This window comes from Salvelinus fontinalis, chromosome 20, assembly GCF_029448725.1.
Source record: "Salvelinus fontinalis isolate EN_2023a chromosome 20, ASM2944872v1, whole genome shotgun sequence".
Classification (NCBI taxonomy): Eukaryota; Metazoa; Chordata; class Actinopteri; order Salmoniformes; family Salmonidae; genus Salvelinus; species Salvelinus fontinalis.
In genome coordinates, this window is record NC_074684.1 from 5610863 (window position 1) to 5629093 (window position 18231).

General features: G+C 42.5%; 1 protein-coding gene and 1 long non-coding RNA gene across 4 annotated transcripts in view; both read right to left on the bottom strand.

Annotated features, from left to right (window-relative positions):
- Positions 1 to 18231, bottom strand: part of LOC129817185 (kelch-like protein 29) — a 369971-nt gene that overhangs the window by 133352 nt on the left and 218388 nt on the right. The gene's annotated exons all lie outside the window — the stretch shown is intronic.
- On the bottom strand, positions 1731 to 8625 carry LOC129817189 (uncharacterized). Of its 2 annotated transcripts, XR_008753681.1 has the most exons (6): positions 5472 to 8625; positions 5154 to 5183; positions 3883 to 4044; positions 3663 to 3778; positions 3456 to 3563; positions 1731 to 3239 (listed from the first exon to the last, which is right to left on the bottom strand). It is a non-coding gene; the product is annotated as an uncharacterized LOC129817189 (long non-coding RNA). The 2 variants fall into 2 exon arrangements; XR_008753680.1 differs by having other exon boundaries at positions 5154 to 8624.

Here is an 18231-nt window from a genome sequence, read left to right on the forward strand (position 1 = left end):
CAACCACCATCAGACCCTACAGCAACACATGTCAACCACCATCAGACCCTACAGCAACACATGTCAACCACCATCAGACCCTACAGCAACACATGTCAACCACCATCAGACCCTACAGCAACACGTCAACCACCATCAGACCCTACAGCAGGGGTGTCAAACTCATTCCACGGAGGGCCTAGTGTCTGCAGGTTTTTGGTTTTTCCTTTCAATAAAGCCCTAGACAACCAGGTGTGGGGAGTTCCTAACTAATTAGTGATGTTAATTCATCAATCAAGTACAAGGGAGGAGCGAAAACCCGCAGACACTCGGCCCTCCGTGGAATGAGTTTGACACCTGTGCCCTACAGCAACACATGTCAACCACCATCAGACCCTACAGCAACATATGTCAACCACCATCAGACCCTACAGCAACACATGTCAACCACCATCAGACCCTACAGCAACACATGTCAACCACCATCTGACCCTACAGCAACACATGTCAACCACCATCAGACCCTACAGCAACACGTCAACCACCATCAGACCCTACAGCAACACATGTCAACCACCATCTGACCCTACAGCAACACATGTCAACCACCATCAGACCCTACAGCAACACATGTCAACCACCATCAGACCCTACAGCAACACATGTCAACCACCATCAGACCCTACAGCAACACACACACCACAAGTATTGGCACTCTATCTCCAGTTGGATGTGGAGGTTAAAGAGCGAGGCTAGAGTACACCCTGATTCTCCAGCTAACCACAGCCTGGCTTTTACGTTAAAGAGATTCTACTGTACTTTTGTTTAATTTTTACCAGTAGTTCTGAAAATAGCACTCATGAGCAAAAAATGTTCCCCAAAAATTGAGTACTACGTCACATAGTCCGCCACAGTGGATGTGTCATACTACCCATAAAACCTAGCAGTCAAACACAGAATTGTTCCAATCGTTTATCCACCATTCATTTTTTAAATACTGAATTTTACAAACACTTCAAATTAAGTATTTGTTTGGTGTAGGCTTACCTTGGTGTGACGTTTTGATAACCGTGTAGTTCTCTCTCAGACAAGGTGAGTTTTATCAATATATTCACCTCAATTTAGTTAAAAAAAGTGAAATACTAATTAGCAACAGAGAAGACCTCCTGCACGTCATCTCTAGCCGATCCATGTGCTGTATTGAAATTCATTGAATAAAGTGTGGAAATTATTCCGTCCCTTTTCCCTGTCTTAGCTAACTACTTTAGCTAGCTAGTTAGCAGAGCAGTAGATCAAAATAGAATTTTGTATTACTTGTTTGTGCAGTATGTCGACTTGGGTGTTTATTTCAGACCGTATGACATTTAAGGACAAGCATTGAAAGGGGGAAAGACCACTAGAAGTCTGGCCATGTGGAGAAGTGCAAATATAGTGAGGGGTAACATACCGTTTTAGTCAAGGCCAGCATGAGGGATAAATGTTTATCCTGAGTCGGTGAGTGTAGCTATTAAGTTAAGTTTGAGCATCTTAGCAATACAATGGGTTCTATACAGATGTTAACATTCTACAAGGAAAGAGACACTTAATCAATTATATAATTAACCAGATTACCCCGGATACCAGTCTTAGATGAGTGATAACTCAGTTCTAGAATGTTGTCATTGATGAGAATGAATCTAAAAATCTATCGACATTCAGAATTGACTTCGTTTAGACATCGTCTGTATTGTAGTTTCATGACCAGAGACACATTTTCAAAGGCACAGTACTTTTTATTATTTGGATTAGTACATGCATTCACACAGTCTTGATTTATAGGATCCTTCCCACTGTATGATTGATATGGCAAGTGATAAAATCCCAAGTTATCAATTCAAAGTTTATGGAAAAACTGCACTTGTCTTCATGTGAAAATGTATATTATTAAATATTCTAAAGCTGTAATGTCATCAATCAAATCAAACTTTATTTACAGTATACGGCACATTTCTTACAACAAATGCATTTCAAGGTGTTCAAAGTTTCATGAATTGAAAGACATGTGTCACTTAACCTCCTTCCTGTTGGCAGGTCTCTATAGGTGACAACTTCATGTTGGCAGGTCTCTATAGGTGACAACTTCCTGTTGGCAGGTCTCTATAGGTGACAAGGGGATTCTCTCTAACACATGCAAATGCCTCCGTGGAGCTCATCAGTGGAGCCATGCAGCCTATTTTGGCAGTTCACAATATCTGCCGTACAGATGTGGAATTCGAGTGGAGGAAGCCCAACCAGGTGCAGTCAGCGGAGGACCTGTACCCGGCTGAAGACTACAACCCTCTGTCCCGAGAGCCCACAGAGGAGGATCTTCAGTGGCTAAGGAACCGTCTCTGGGGCAGGTACAGTGGAATGACAAGTCTCCTTGAACCTGAGCCAAAACAACCGCTACCCTCCCTGTCTGAACCGGACATTGTTATAAAAACAAGGGCACCTGGGGCATGCAGGCATCCTGGCCGGCAGGCAACAGTTGGACACCACACCGACCCCAACTGGCACACCATGAGAAGAGGGAGGTTGACGGCCAGCAATTACAGAGCAGTGGTTAAGGCCAAGCGCATGACTCAGTCGCTGCTAAAAGGGTCCTCAGATCAGTCTTTGGATGGGGTGTCGTCTGTAAAGTGGGGCACAGATAACGAAGAGGAGGGCATCAAGGCATTCAAAATGGCTACAGCAGGCTTTCCCAAGTTCAGTCCTGGGGACCCCAAGTGGTGCATCTTTTGGTTTTTGCCCGAGCACTACACAGCTGATTCAAATAATCAACTAATCACCAAGCTTTGATGATTTTAAATCAGCTGTGTAATGCTAGGGCAAAAAACTAAACATGTACCCCACGGGGTCCCCAGGACAGAGTTTGAGAAACGCTGGGCTAAAGAGATGGATGTGCACTAGGTCAGCTCCACATCACTGGAAGGGACACCTGCTTCTTTGTTTGGTGGACCACCAAAGCCTCCATCACCATCCAACGTGATGACCTCTGACAGACTCATATTGCTCTTCCTGTCAGTACCTGCTTTCAGGGGAAAAATATTCCACATAGTTCATACACACAGACTAGGTTCCCAGAATAGGTTATATTACATACAAGTTTTGTTCAAAGTAGCCAACTAAAGTAATGTAGTTAAGTTCATGGGAACAGTTGGGAATTTAAATCTGTGATGTTCAAATTATTTATTACCCCCTGCGTCTTACTTGCTGAAGGCCCCAGTCATCTCTGCTTGTACCTGATAAACAAGTGAACAATGAATAAAGATCATACACAAACAAGGAGCCTATTACATTCAGGTTTTGCTCAAAGCAGCCAACTTAAGTACAATCACAAAGGCTGGTCTTAGGTGTATCTCCTCACAGTTCCATTCAGTGATAAAACACAATTCAAATTGCATTTTATCATGGGCACAGTGGGAATTAATATCTGTGCTGTTTAAATGATGTCTTACCCCCAGAGTGAGAGAGAGTACGTAACTTCCAGCAGATCACCTTGCTAAGGGTGGCATTGATCATACACTGCTTCTGGTGGGGTGAACCTGATGTTCGGCATGTAACATCTAAAACATGGGGAGAATGGGACCTAAAGTCAAAATGTCGACGCATCTACAAATTCAATGTTTTACACAATATTGTATCCTATTTGATGAGTTACTGACCTGTCCATCAACAGGCTCGATGGGCTGTAGTCTCCACAACTGGACGCTCGCGCTCAGATCACACTGGCACATGACGTCTATGCACTGGATGGCCTGAGGGATTCACTCCCGTTGGACTGGAAAACAAAGAGACATTTAGTCAGTGGTGGGTATTTTTCAATGCCGTATCAACATCTTTATCTGGACAGAAAATGCATTGTTTATCATAAGACAAACCCACCTTGGACATTGTGACAAGTGGTCTCTCAACAGCCTGGATCTTCCTCTTCTGCCATGTTAGATGAGCTACCTTTTCTGTTAAATACAGGGCCATTTCTCTTTCCCAACAGCAAATGGAAGCTTCAGACCTGAGTGCTGTCCACTGGGTTTCCAGTATGCCCATCTGAAAGAAAACAAAAAAAAGCTACTTTTACTAGCTAGCTTGGTTGATTACTAAAATGGTCAAATGTATTTAAATACCATAACCCACAGACTTGACTCTAGTAATGGTAAAATAGACTGGGCTTTGGTCTATCTGCACATCTAAAACCCTACTATATGGATGGGACATTTCTGCTGGGATGGAGGAATCATCTCTAATGCTCAACTAGATGATGAGGACAGTCTTGGGTAATATTTGCCTGAAAAGGTGAAGAACTGCTATGAGCTACGTGACTGTACTTATGCATCTAATTCTCAAGAGAACAGTTAAAACCCTCAGCGAGGTCACTGAGGAGGATCGACAATGGTAGGGAGATCGTCTGAAAGGAATTTATATGCAGGGATTATACATAAGGATTTTGGGCACTGGCCAGCAGACCATGATTTCTACTTGACCGGGTAACATTCAGGTCCTGAACCTGTGGCATACGATGTTTGTAAAGGCAAAATGTCACTGCTGTGTCTGGCTAGCTTCGCACATTGGCTACTAGCCCAGTCTGAAAAGTACTAGCCTCGGGCTAACTTAATTTCCATCCCTGCTGACATGTCTGACTTCACAGGTCATTTGATTAGTCATGTACAACAGATGCACTCGTGGAACAAAACAGTTTGTGTTTTGTATGCGGAAACATTGAGCCCACAAGTCTTTTTTTAGCTATCTAGCCAGCTATCTAAGTTTAACTAATGTAGCTAACTAGCCAACCAAGTTGCCTAACTAGCTAGCCCACCAGGCAATATTTAGCTAGCTAGCTAATTAACGTTAACCTCTCCGTTTAGTTGGTCAGACTTTTCTAAGTGGTGAAATGCTAGCTAACCAATTAACTTATCCTTGCCAGCCAGCTAGCTAAATATCCCTTCCCTGGTGGGCTAACGCTAGCTAACCTATCACCATGTAAAGAATTATGACTACACAAACTGTGAGCTAACGTTCACTAGCTAGCTCACTAAAGAATTGTCAATTTTTACTTGTAAGTAAGGTAATGTGCGTTGTACACAACTACAATCAGTGGTTATCTAGCTTTCATAAGCACCTAGCTAACCACAGATCTTTGACTAGCAAACAGGGCTTACCTTATCACACGGCTCCAGCGACGCCTCTCGCTTAGAGATCGGAAAACAGAAAAATGCACGTGTGTTTATCGGAGTAACGTTAGCGGTTACAATCCGGTACATAGTACAGAACCATCCTTGCTTCGGATCGACGGAGAGACCTAAGGTTAGCCGGTTAACTACCAAGGCCAAGGTAATTAAAAACATTATGGTAATAAAAAAAAAAAAGCTAGGTAATTTGAAAAAGTACAGAAAAAATGAATTACACAAGAAATTACGAGAAATAAACGATTACAATTATTTATAAGAGAAACTAAAAAGGCTATAATATATACTTACTAGGTTACTTGCTGATACGAGTTTGCATGGAGAAATGTGGAGGTTTTTCACACCCTGTGCCTCGAGTGACAAGATGTGTAGTTATGTATGATAGCCACATTAGTGGCTAATTAGTGTTTCCTTTTTTGTGGGGGGGGGGGGTTAATTACAGGCGAATAGATTGATAAAAGTTACCTTGTCCGAGAGAGATTTGCGCGGTTATCAAAACGTCACGCCATGGTAAACCTACACAAAACATAGACCTTATATGAAGTACTTCTAAAATCCCCTACGTAAAAAGGAATGGTGGAAAAAAATGATTGGAACCATTTCCGGGTTTTACCGCTAGGTTTTATGAATGACTCGTACTGTGGTACTCAATATGTGCACCTTGTTATATCTCTCTCGTTATGTCCACTGAGCTACATGATTATGCATGTATGAACTACACATTGACACATCCCTCCCTGACATACACCACGCTGTTAACCCCCTCTCCCCTGGACTTGGTGAAAAACATTACAATTCAATATCCACTCAGAGTACAGTTTATTAGGTACATCCATCTACAGTGCATTCAGAAAGTATTCACACCCCTTGACTTTTTCCACATTTTGTTTTACAGCCTGAATTTTTAAAAATTGACTATATTGAGATGTTGTATCACTGGCCTAAACACAATACCGCATAATGTCAAAGTGGAATTATGTTTTTAGAAATTTTTACAAATTAATAAAAAATGAAAAACAAACTGAATATCCCTTTGAGCATGATGAAGTTATTAATTAGGCTTCGGATGGTGTATCAGTAAACCCAGTCAATACAAAGATACAGGCAGTTTCCTAACTCAGTTGTCAGTGACGAAGGAAAGCAGTCAGCGATTTCAACATGAGGCCAATTTCGTTTAATGGCTGTGATAGGAGAAAACTGATGATGGATCAACAACATTGTAGTTACTACACAATACCAACCTAAATGACAGAGTGAAAAGAAGGAAGCCTGTACATAAAAAAAATATTCCAAAACATGCATCCTGCACTAAAGTACTAAAGTAAAGCACTAAAGTAAAACGGCAACAAATTTGGAAATTAAATGTACTTTATGTACTGAATACAAATCCAACAGAAACACATCTCTGAGTACCACTTCATATTTTCAAGCATAGTGATGGCTGCGTCATGTTATGGGCATGCTTGTCATGGCAATGACCAGGGAGTTTTTTTAGGATAAAATGAAACGAAATGGAGCTCAGCACAGGCAAAATCCTAGAGGAAAACCTGGTTCAGTCTGCTTACCAACAGACACTGGGAGACAAATTCACCTTTCAGCAGTCCAAATATACAGTTGCTTACCAAGACGACATTGAATGTTGCTGAGTGGCATAGTAACAGTTTTGACTTAAATCTGCTTGAAAATCTATGGCAAGACTTGAAAAAAGCTGTAGAGCAATGATCAACAACCAACTTGACAGAGCATGAAGAATTTAATATATATATATATATAATATTGTACAATCCACTTGTGCAAAGCTCTTAGAGACTTTCGCAGAAAGCGATTCTAACATGTATTGACTCAGGTGTGAATATTTATAGATATTTCTATTTCATTTTCAATGAATGTGCACATTTTGTTTTACTTTGTCATTATGGGGTAATGTGTAATATATTATATACATTTTTAATTCAGGCTGTAAGACAACAAAATGTGGAATAAGTCAAGGGGTATGAATACTTTCTGTAGGCACTGTAGTACCGGGTAAGATCACTCTTTGCCTCCAGAACAGCCTGAATTCTTTGGGCATGGAAATGTTGCTCAATTGGTATCAAGGGACCTAATGTGTGCCAGGAAAACAGTCCCCACACCATTACACCACCGACGGTGTGGCTGTCTGCTGCAACAGCCCATCCGTGACAAGGACCGACGAGTTGGGGGTTCCGAGATTCCGTTTTGCACACCACTGTTGCACTGCGCCATTATTTGCCTGTTTGTGGCCCACCTGTTAGCTTGCACGGTTCTTGCCATTCTCCTTGGACCTCTCATCAATGAGCTGTTTTAGCCCACAAGACTGCCCCTGACTGTTTTGTTTGTTTGTTGCACCATACTCGGTAAACCTTAGTAACCATTTCATGTTTCCATCACCCCGGTCGTTACTTTTTTAATGCGTCAGGTAATTCATCCGCATGAAATGGTTGGATGTAAACATGGTTAGTGTTGCGTAAATGAACCTATGAGCCCCAGCCCCAAATGAATGGAAGGTGTACAGTGTGCATCAAACAGGGATTGGGTGTTGATTGGCGTACATTACTATAAAATATACAAAATAAATTGTGTGTGATGGCATTGCTAGTGTGCCTCCATGATTTGCACAAGTCCTCATATTCTAAAATCAAATGATTTCTCTAAAAGTTTAGGACCAACATGGTTGAGTACCTGCACCAGGCAGGGGTAACCGGACCCTACCCATTTGTGTCGTCTCTTGGGGACTGCTCACAGGTGTTTATGGTCAGTAGTGGACAGGCATTGCAGCATGGTACACTGCTTGGGGCACTGGATGCGTGCTTCAAGTCCTATTATGTGTTTATCAACTTTCCCACTGTGCCTCAGCATGGGAATTATTACAGACCCCGGTGTGTCAGCTGCCAGAAACAGAATCCCCCACAGTAAGACTTTCCACTGAACAATAGTGGATAAGTATCTGCTCTTGTATGTACTGTAGTGTGAGAAGTGACAGGAGGAAGCACAGCCCTCCGGCTGATGTGTTCCTGTGAATTAATGGATCAATGGATGGATGAGCCATGAGTGTCTCGTTCCAATTCTAATATGCTTAAGGCGCTATTTATAACTCTGTTAAATTTATTTTTAGGTCTTTTTTTATGCATTTGTCAATGCTTTTTGCCTACAGTATGATATGTTCTGGTACATTCTATCACAACAATTTATTTTAAATGCATTGTGAAAAGTGCTTTATGAATGAAATACAGCTATTAATTAAGTAATGAGTCATTAGTCCATGTCCTTAGTAGAGTGATCTTCAAATGTTTAGTGTCACACACACTCATGCATTGTTTTTCTCCGATTGTAAATCGGAGTGTGCACATCAAGTTCAACTGAGACTTTAGTCTGATGTTTGGACTGTTTGGTTCATTAAATAATATAAATAAACTCGAATAATCAAAATGCTAATCATTCAACATTGTATCTCGATGTGTGTAGAAAAGGGAGGGGGTGGGATGGTAGAGAAGGCAAAAATATGCAAGCAAAATTGAAATTAGGATGACACTGAAAATAATCAAAGGATTACATAAATTACCCATCTGCTGGGTCAATCCCACCAACCCAATGTGCTGGGTTTATGTCACAATCCAACACACTGGGTTGTTTAACCCAGCAATCTTGTCTAATTTACGCGACAGTTGGGTCTAGCGCTCAACCCAAACCTGCTGGGTTGAATTACCCCAATTCTGTGTCTGTCCAATATTGACCCAGTGCTGGGTTGAATTAACCCAATTCTGTGTCTGTCCAATATTGACCCAGTGCTGGGTTGTCGAAATTAACCAAATTGGGTTATTTTTAACCAAGCATTTTTTAGAGAAACAATAATTCATTTTGGGGGAAAGAAATGTATTGCCATATTAGGCATAACTCAATTTCTACCTTTTTAAGATGACAAAATAGATTGTTTTCAGTATCCTAATTTTGTTTTGTTTTGTGATCGTTTCAGTACATTCAAAGTAAGCTTTTAGTTTTATGAATGTATTGCCACCGTGGCCCACAGTTGTAACCGCTAAACTGCTTGCTGACTGTACACTCATTGTACTGCATGATTGTAGCGGGTTTACTAACGCGTTAGTTCTATTAGCTATGTTGACTGTGACGTTAGCTAATATGGTGACAACGATGTAGGCTGTGTGTAGCAGTTAGAGGTTATGATATGAAGGTTTGGCTTGGACAGTTTTTTTTGCCGTGTACTGAAGTCCACAAGCGAAGGGAAAAGGTGAGGAGGAGAGCGTGTAGATGTGAGAAGGAATTATAACGAGCATAGTGGTCATGCTGTTTGTATGTTGCTGCTATGAAAGTGAACTGTGTTTGCGTGTGATCATGGGTGTATTCATTCTACCGATTCTTTTGAAAAACATGTATTAAATGGAAGCAAACGGAACGGGTATAAACATACCTACATTTTGTCCAAAATAAACTATTGTTTGCAACTGTTGGACTAATGATAACACCCTAAATCAGCTAGTGTGCAAGGCGGTACTGAATGTATCACTGTCTGTCACCTTGATTACTTACATTTTTAGCATCTCGACCTGTTGTAGCAACCTCATGATGGGTATTGGGAAATTTTGAGAATCATATAGTAGCCTAAACTTATCAATGTTACATTGCAACCTGGTCTCAAATAATTTCATATTATTCTGTATGTAAATCCGAGACACTCCATTTTTAGTATGATATGTTGTGTTTCATATGGAATGTTTTCATTTGTGGATGTCCATCACCCATTTCGTATGATATGTTACGAATTTGCAAAACCTACAAAATATTGCGAATTAGCAAAACGAATGATATGTTACAAAATCTGGCTAGGTGGATAACGTTAGCTAGCTGGCTAACGTTAGTTAGGCTAGGGGTTAGGGTTAAGTTCAGGAGTTAGAGCCTCCAGAGTGGCGCCGCAGACTAAGGCACTGCATCACAATGTTGCGGCGTCACAACCAGCCGTGACCGGGACACCTATAGGGCGGTGCACAATTGACCCAGGTTAGGGGAGCGTTTGGCCAGGGGAGCTTTACTTGGCTCATTGTGATCTAGCGACTCCTCGTTGCGGGATGGGCGTTTACAAGCTGACTTCAGTCGTCAGTTGACACGACCTTCGCCTCTCCCGAGCCCGTCGGGGAGTTGCATTGATGAGACAAGATCGTAATTGGATCGCAGTTGGGTATCACAAAATTGGGGAGAAAAGGGGAGTAAAAGGACAAACAAAAAAAGGTTAAAGGGGAAGGGTTAGCCAAAATGCTAAGTAGTTGCTAGTAGTTGAAAAGTTGCTAAAATGCTAAAGTTGTCCGTGATGAGATTTGAACTCGCAACCTTTGGTTTGCTAAACGTTTGTGTTATACATCCGCCCCGATCAACTTTCATTTTTGTAACCATTTGTCTATTGTAACCATACCCAACATATCATCATTTCAGTGTCCCGGATTTAATTTACAATATCATGTCTAGTCTATGAGGCCAGTGAGCTAGGTGAATGGAATATGAATGACAGTCATCCAATATGCTGTAATAGAAATAAGGCCGTGCTCATAAAAAAAATCATCCTCCCCTCTCATCTTAAACGTCACCGACTGCCACTGGTCCAGTGTTTAATGTATTTATTCATGGAACAGCAGCGTTGGCTGTGTGTGTGTGTGTGTGTGTGTGTGTGTGTGTGTGTGTGTGTGTGTGTGTGTGTGTGTGTGTGTGTGTGTGTGTGTGTGTGTGTGTGTGTGTGTGTGTGTGTACGTTTGTGAGTATGGGTGTATGCATGTCCCTGAGTGTATATGTGAGTACAGGAGTCTGCATGTGTATGAGGTGTGTGTGAGAGCTTGTGTGTGTGTGTTTTGATGGGAGTGAATCCATCTTTGTCTCTAACAAGAGGAGATGATGGGTGTTCAACAGTCTGATGGCCTAGTGATAGAAGCTGTTTTTCAGTTTTTCGGTCCCAGCTTTTGATGCATGTACTGTCTCTGTCTGCTAGATGGTAACAGAGTGAACAGACCTTGACTCGGGTGACTGTGGTCCTTGATGATCTTTTTTGGCCTTCCTTTGACACAGCGTGCTGTAAATGTCCTGGAGGGCAGGCAGAGTTCCCCTGGTGATGTGCTGGGCTGACTGCCGTACCAGGCTGTAAAGTTTGTGAGAGTATGAGGAGCCATGCCGAATTTCTTCAGCCACCTGAGGTTGTAGAGGGACGGTAGCACTTTCTTCACCACGGTGTCGGTGTGGTGGGACCATTTCCGGGCCTTGAAGCTATTGACCCTCTCCAATGCAGCCCCGTCGATGTGGATGGGGGCGTGCTCCCTCTTCAGTCTCCTGTAGTCTACGATCAGCTCCTTTGTTTTGTTTACGTTGCGGGAGAGGTTATTTTCCTGGCACCACCCTCATTGGTAATCAGGCCTCCCACGGTCGTGTCATCAGCAAACTTGATTGAGTTGGAGTTGTGCATAGCCACGCAGTCATGGGTGAACAGGGAGTACAGGAGGGGGCCCTTGTGGGGCCCTTGTGTTGAGGATCAGTGTGGCATTGGTGTTGTTGCCTATCCTCACCACCTGGGCTCAGCCAGTCAGTAAGTCTAGGACCCAGTTGCACAGGGAAGGGATCAGACCCAGAGCTTAGTGACACACTTAGAGGGCACTATGGTGTTGAAAGCAGAGCTGTAGTCTATGCAAGTACATGCACAGGTAGGGTTCGCCACCCCCCAGCCTTACCCTGTCCGTTGATCTGCCCTGTACGTAGCTTGCGTGTTATCCAAACATGCATGGATTGAGATCCCATCGCCGGTTGAGTGTGTGTGTAAGTAAACTACCTAGTTTAAATATCAACCGTACTTCCACAGCAGCATAACATTTGATTAACACTGATAACACTTGATTTACATCATCACCAATATTCGGTACGGTTGGCTTATACACGCAGCAGAAAGACAGAGGGGCGGGCTGCAGCAACAACACAGGTAGTCTAGACTCTAGCTAACCACCATATACTAAAATATCCACACAAGCCACCCATATATGTATATATTTCTTTCTTAAAAAAAAAAATGTACCCCCTTTTTCTCCCCAATTTCATGGTATCCAATTGTTAGTAGTTACTGTCTCGTCTCACCGCTACAACTCCCGTACGGGCTCGGGAGAGACGAAGGTCAAAAGCCATGCGTCCTCCGAAACACAACACAACCAAGCCGCACTGCTTCTTAACACAGCGCGCATCCAACCCGGAAGCCAGCCGCACCAATGTGTCGGAGAAAACACTGTGCACCTGGCGACCTTGGTTAGCGTGCACTGCGCCCGGCCCACCACAGGAGTCGCTGGTGCGCGATGAGACAAGGATATCCCTACCGGTCAAACCCTCCCTAACCCGGACGACGCTAGGCCAATTGTGCGGCGCCCCACGGACCTCCCAGTCGCGGCCAGATGCGACAGAGCCTGGGCGCGAACCCAGAGTCTCTGGTGGCACAGCTAGCGCTGCAGTGCCTTAGACCACTGCGCCACCCGGGAGGCCCTGCCACCCATATATTTTAGTCATTTAGCAGACACTCTTATCCAGAGCAACTTACAGCAGCAATTAGGATTAAGTGCCTTCAAACCAGCAACTTTTCGGTTACTTGCCCAACGCTTTAAGCGCTAGGCTACCTACCGCCCATATATGGGGTTTACAGGATATTTGTGTGATATTTGTGGCACCCACCAAGTTATTATTCAAATGTATCTTGAGCTAGAAAATTATGAATATTATATTATTTTGCTATTATTTAAGAGCGTTGAAGATAAATCACAAAATCAGTAAAATAAATAAATAATGGAGCTAGGTAAGTAGCAGATTTACAACAATCAGCTGATAGCCCACCCTCTATTCCCAATGTCAATCATGTCTTTAGGAGGCACTGTAACTAGCTCGCTTACAACTTGTGATGAGTGAGTGTGTTGCAGAAATAAATGAGCCTACACTCAAAAATGGACATTTTCGCTAGAGGCAGTTGGTATTAATTTAGAGATCTGCATTATGACCGGTGCTTTAAATTCGCTACATACTTCAGTCCGAGACCGCCATCACTGAAGTCATTTGTGGTGACGTCCCAATGACGGGTGTTGTTCCAAATCCAAGTCATTAGCGATTGGATCATCTCTAACCAGAGTATTGTAGTGGGTCTAGGGTGCCGGGCAAGCTGGAGGTGATATGGCCCTTGACTAGTCTCGCAAAGCACTTCATGATGACAGAAGTGAGTGCTAGAGGGTGATAGTGATTTAGTACAGTTACCATAGCTTGCTTTGGTGCATGCACAATGGTGGAACTCTTGAAGCAGGTGGGGACAACAGACTGGGATAGGGAGAGGTTGAATATGTCCGTAAACAATCCCATCATGCATTCTGCTGCCGCATTGACACTCCTGCTCTCCCGTTGACAGGCCTTTATTCCACTAGACTCCAACCCCACTTGCCCCCGCCACGACACGACACACAATCGAAACATCTGGTTCGATATGACTTAAATGTGCAGCTTTGCATATCTGATCGATTCCATCTCACACACATTTCCTCCTTGCTTAAAGATGGTTATCACCATAACTCTTCACACGAGGTGTCAAAGTGTGTGTGTTTGTGCCTATGTGGAGATGCTCGACGCTGCCAAAGCACTACTGATAGCATTGACGTGTCAGTACGCTAACAGAAGACAACTTCAATAAAGACTCATTCATAGTCAAAGGAATCTGACAGGCCTGAGACGAGTCAGAACAGAAGGCAATGAGATGTCAGATTGTTATCAGTTGTCTGCTAGTCTAACACGAGAAGACTTCAGAAAAGAAGGGGGAAGCAGAAAGACACAAAGGGGACCATGGATTGCTGAGTATAGTCGGAGGAACTCTAAGCCTGACCAGTTCAGACAGAGGAAAGTGAGATCGTTTAGAAAGAAACAAATCAGTAGAGGTGATTTTGGAGGAGGACAAACTCAGAGGTCAAGAATGGACCATTTCTCATAGAGAAGAGAGAAAGCGAGAGAGAGAGAGAGCGCGATCATTGTTTGCACAAACACACACTCATTTTTTTTTGGCATAATGCAGTGGGCAGATAGACAAACAGGTTGGTATCGAAACGCTCTGCGTTTTCTCTCTTTTTCAATTTGTCTCCGGTTTGCCGGTCCTCTCCTCCCTAGCGACCCATTATCGCGAGCGGCAGATGGTTCTAGTCTGACTCAGAAAACGAGAGAGCGATGTTTCTCTGACTCAACACTAGGGTTGCAAAGCTACCAGTAATTTACTAAAGTTACTGTAATCTTCTATAATTTTGGTAATTAACAGAAAATCTATAGAAATCTATGGTAATTTATACTTTAATAACACAAAAATCATATAGTATTCATTTTTCATTAATTAGGCTATTTACTCTTGGCCATGTGGTCTATCCACTAGAAACTCATGGACACACACACACACACACACACACACACACACACACACACACACACACACACACACACACACACACATACATATGAGTTTCTAGTGGATAGACCACATGGCCAAGAGAAAATAGCCTAATTAATGAAACTTCAATTAACTCTGCAACTCTTCCAACTATTGACTTTTTTTCATGCCAAAACATGAACAAATATATAGTAAAATAAATATAAATATAATATATAAAAGGATACTTCAAGCAGAAACTTTCATATAAAACACCAATGGTATTAACTAAGTTGATGGATTGTATTTAGGATACTGTTTTTCAGCTTTGTCACTTTTTTAAACTTTTTTTAATCTTAATTATTTTTAAAAAAATTATACAGAGGGCCAGAGAATTACAGACACATGTGATAATCTGGAGTACCCAAAAAGGCCCCTAGATGTTTGATAAAATTCCAAATAAACCTTGAAATTTACAAAAATTCTAGTAGTTTACTGGTAAACGTCGAAAGTTTACAGTAACTCTACTCAACACAAAATGAGCTTCAGTCAGCAAGCAGGGAGGATGAAAAAAGAGGGAACAAGTGATGGGGGAAGAGGAGGGAAGGAGGGATAGAAGAGAGGAGGAGAGAAACAGTGCAGGCAAAAAAAAATTTTTTTTTTTGGTGGCAAGCTGCTGTGTATAGGATGAAATGGTGTTTGTTGTTTGGCTGGCTGGGGATTTTCCCCTAGCAAAGGCTTTGTACACGGAAGGCCCCAGCACACATCACAGAACAGAACAGACGCGTGCATGCTTGCACACACACACACACACACACACTGAAACCACATAAACGCCACACACTCCCCCAAAAAGACTCTGCCTTACTCTGAAATTACAGTTTTGTTTAGTATCATCCGCACAAACAGACGCACGCAAAACACACACACACACACACACAGAACATTAGGTCATTTTTGGTCAAACCACCTAAAGCATCCTTTGACCGGTTTCAACCTTGACAAGTCTATGAAACAACCCAGTCATGTTCTGCATTGTAGGAGAACCAACCTGATGAAACGAATGCCAAAATGTATTGCTCATTACAATTTGCATGAACAGTTTTGCAATAGAAAGACTGAAACGTATCACGGTTTGTTTCCGTATTCACTAAACTACTGAGTCTCTGTGCTTGTAAACAAAAAGGTCCACTGTTGCCCCAAGCCCCATGAGAACAGTGGGATGTAAAACAGCTACCGTAGGGTTACACTGAACGTGATAGAAGAACTAAAAACACACCATGAAGATACTGACAGTTTGGTATGGAGGATTCTAATAAATGTGTTATTCCCTAAATGTTCATGGCAGACCAATACACGAACACGCACCGCACACACACACACACACACACACACTATTGTTCTCAGTGTGTTCTCTAAGGATTTTATGTATGCGTGTGCTAAAGAGGGGTGGCAAACTAAAATACACGTTGCTATGGTTACCCATCTCCCTCTGAGCCGGGCTGTTGCGCCTCACTCTGACTCTATTAGCCGTTTGGCTTGTTCTTTTTCACACACGCACACACACACACACACACACACACAACTGAATCCATTGTCTAGTTCTATAAAGCTGCAATCCATAGCGGTGAAACTACCATATACTTTTGTGAAATTACAGCAGCAAAGATGTTACTTCAAACAACAATGGTTTTTTTTCCCCTCCCTCTGACATCATTGCGCGTGAAATAGAACAGCAGAGTATGTATTGTGATTTATTTTTCTGGATGCTCATTTCCTCAGAACAAGTGCAAAAGCAAATGCGCCCGGGTGACCAGTGGGACCGTTTCACCCATCGTGGGATTTCAGCTTTAATGAATCGATTCGTCAGTTGTCCTTCCTCTCAATAAACTTTGAGAGGCAATCACACAAACATAACTGAACATTCTGTCCAATGGAGAAAATCCCAACACACACACACACACACACACACACACACACACACACACACACACACACACACACACACACACACACACACACACAGTGCTTACCATACTGTAAGTATTCACCCCCCTTGGATTTCATTGTGTTACAAAGTGGGTAATAAAATGGATTTAAAATGGTCATTTTTGTCAACGATCTACACAAATGACTCTAATATCCCAGTGGATGTTTGCATTTTATAGGCACCCTTTATAAAGATGAGCAAAAAAGTCTAGAATGTGTCTTTGATGTGTGCTTAGGGTCATTGTCTTCCTGGAAAATCCACAGTTTCAGCCTCCTGGCAGAAGCAACCAGGTTTCTGGCTAAAATGTCCTGGAATTGGGTAAAGTTCATGAAATCCTGTTGATCTTACCAAGGGCCCCAGGCCCCTAGGGCGGCAGGTAGCCTAGCAGTTAGAGAGGCCAAGTGAGCTGGCAACCGGAAAGTTGCTGGTATCAAATTCTAAATGCCATTGCCTGCCGTTGTGCCCTTGAGGAAGGCACTTAACCCCCCCCACAGCTCCCAGGACACCCAGCGTGGCATCCCCGCATCTCTCCAAAAACCTGTATATATGCATGTATGTGTGTCTTTCAGAGCGGTTGGGTTAAAAGCGGAAGTCTTAACATCAAAGATCCGCATTTTGCAGAGGGTATGAGGTTATTTTCTGCATCTTTCTTTCAACGCCAAACTCACCGCTGGTGTGCGTGGCCAAATACCTTTTATTTTGGTCTCATCTGACCAAAACACCCAGTTCCATTCCTTCAGGCGTTTACATTTGTTGGTTACTCTCAATTAAGGCGCTTTTTCTGGTAACCCCTCCCAAGAGCCTATTGGCATGAAGGTGGGGTTTCATTTTAGATTAAGAGACTTGGTGCCCCGAAGGATGCGACCAAGTTCTGTAATTCGCCAACTGTGGCCATTGGACTTTTCTTTCCCTCCTGAATCATCTTCCTCACTGTGCGTGGGGGCAAGGTACACAACTGTCCTCTACCAGAGAAGTGTACCACTGTTCCAGTGGTTTTAAACTTCTTAATTATTGCCCTAATAGTGGCAAGTGGTATATTTCGATTTTTTTAGGTAGCTTTGTACCCATTTATGAAGGTCAACAGCCATTTGTCTCTTTTCGTTTGTGAGTTGTTTTGCCTTAGATTGTACATGCGTGTTACCTCAATTTTATACCACAGGAAGGCAAACATAAAGCTTTATATTCAGGTCAAAAAGTGAATTATTTTGCCACATTTCTTGCTGTATTACTTTAGTTCCTTGTTGTTGCAAGCCGGATTCATGTTTTGGAATATTTTTATTCTATACAGGCTTCCTTCTTTTCACTCTGTCAATTAGGATAGAAAAATTCTCCCATCACAGCCATTAAACTGTTTTAAAATCTCCGTTGGCGTACTCCATGGAGTAATCCCTGAGCGTTTTCCTTCCATTTCAGCAACTCAGTTAGGAATGAAGCCTGTATCTTTGTAGAGACTGCGTGTATTGATACACCAGCTAAAGTGTAATTAATAACTTCACCATGCTCAAAGGGATATTCAGTGTCTGGTTTTTATTTTGTTCTACCAATCAGTACCATTATTTGCGAAAAACTATGGAAAAGCTCCCTGGTCTTTGTAGTCAAATCCATGCAATTTGTGTGATTTGTTAAGCACA